Genomic DNA, 2,091 nt, shown 5'->3' on the forward strand with positions numbered 1-2,091 from the left:
TATATATATATAATATTTATCATATATGTATATGTGTGTGTGCATATACATATTGTCGGTGTTATTCCCGAACCGGCTACATGCAAAATTTTCAATTTTTGTTTTTTCTGCTTAATGTTAATGAATAGTAAATAGCATGATACGTGTCCCCAATAAATATGAGGTCTAAAAAAAAAAGAGAAATATGTTTTAATTGAGGCTTTCCAAATCCGACACCTGCAGCTGGGGAAAAGGTGTCCTGGCCCAAACAGCCATATACGTAGCCGTTTCGGTTTAAGCAGGCCCTCTTGACTCGTTTCGAAACGCGTCATCCAAACCGGCTACATGCTTCCCCGCCGCACATCACCCCCACGTTCCATAAAAACGTTCGTTTTTTTCCCATGATCTAGATTGATATGAATCTTCATCTGTGTTCATCAAGATTATAATATAATATTATAGTCAACATTTAAGTGACTTGTTTTCTTAAGTTTGATTCGATTTTCTAGACTAAATTTGTTAGTTAATTTGATATGCATCAAGACCTAACAACATGACCGACCAATATAGGGTTCGAGACTCATTATGGACCCGCACTTTTACCACAAATTTTTCTTATTTTTCTTTGTTCTTGTTCTTGTTCTTGTTCTTGTTCTTGTTCTTGTTCTTGTTCTTGTTTTTCTTCTTCTTCTTTATAGAAGAAGAAGAAGAAGAAGAAGAAGAAGAAGAAGAACAACAACAACAACAACAACAACAACAACAACAACAACAACAACAACTACAACAACTACAACAATAACAACAACACCACCGCCACCAACAACAACAACGACAACAACAATAAAAAAGGATAAGAAAAATAAGAAAAAGAGGGCTTGACGTAAAAGCGCGGGTCAATAACGTGGCTTGAACTATAATATTGGTCTGTCATGTTCTTATATTGTCTAGATGCATAATAAATTAATTAACAAATTTTAGTCTCGTAAATCGAATCAAAGAAGTCACTTAATTGCTGACTGTAATATTATATCTTGATGAACACTGATGAAAATTCTAAATTCAGTCTAGATCAAAAGGGGTAAAAAAAAAGGGAAAAAAAAATTATTTGGAACGTGGGGGTGATGCGAGTCGGGGAAGCATGTAGCTGGTTTGGGTGACACGTTTCGACACGTGCCAAGACGGCATGCTTAAACCGAAACGGCTACGTCTACATGGCTGGTTGGGCCAGGACACTTTTCCCACAGCTCCAAGTGTCCATTTTGGAAAGTCTCAATTAAAACATAATAATATTTCTATATGTTTCTCAAATCTCATACTTATCGGGGTAACGTATCATGCTTTTCACTATTCATTAAGCAAATAAAACAAAAATTGAAAATTGTGCATGTAGCCGGTTTGGGAATAACACCGACGATATATATTATATAATATATAATATATATATATATATTTTTAAAAAAAAATAATATATATATTAATATAAACGTCATTCGTTTATTATTTCCTGGTTGGCCCCGTGCCCTCCCATCCCTTCCTCCCTTCTACCTCTCCCCATCTCCCCATCCCCTCCCCTCCTTTCCTCCCTACCACTCCCCTCCCCAAATTCCTCAAGGCGTTGACAACTACCATGAAAACTGCGACAGGTTAACTCTTTGTCTACGAAGCCGATCAGCTGCAGAATAGAGACAAAAAATTAATTGTTGCACATTTCGAACCTTTATACCTAAATCAGAAACACAAAACGAGTTTGAATTTTTGATAGCATGCATATTATATTGCCTGCCTTTTTACGTTTCAGATTTTAAAAAATATCTTTATGATAATGGAAGTTATGCCTCGTCTTTTAAAGTAGCAATACAGAATGTGATGCGCGGCTTCAGTGAGGTAAAAAGGGGAGGGTTACGTGGACGAAGGCCCAATTGGGATGCGGGTGGAGGGTGGAAGGTGGAGGGTGGAGGATACTGTAATCTTTGACCATCTGTGGGTGCGACAGTAGGGGTGGACAACCATCACAGGCAATGTTATAGTTACTTCTAGCTGATGACATTGCCTCAGGCTGGGGTGTGTGTGTGTGTCTGTGTGTGTGTGTGTGTGTGTGTGTGTGTGTGTATG

Source organism: Aplysia californica, unplaced genomic scaffold (assembly GCF_000002075.1).
Source record: "Aplysia californica isolate F4 #8 unplaced genomic scaffold, AplCal3.0 scaffold00209, whole genome shotgun sequence".
NCBI classification, from domain to species: domain Eukaryota; kingdom Metazoa; phylum Mollusca; class Gastropoda; order Aplysiida; family Aplysiidae; genus Aplysia; species Aplysia californica.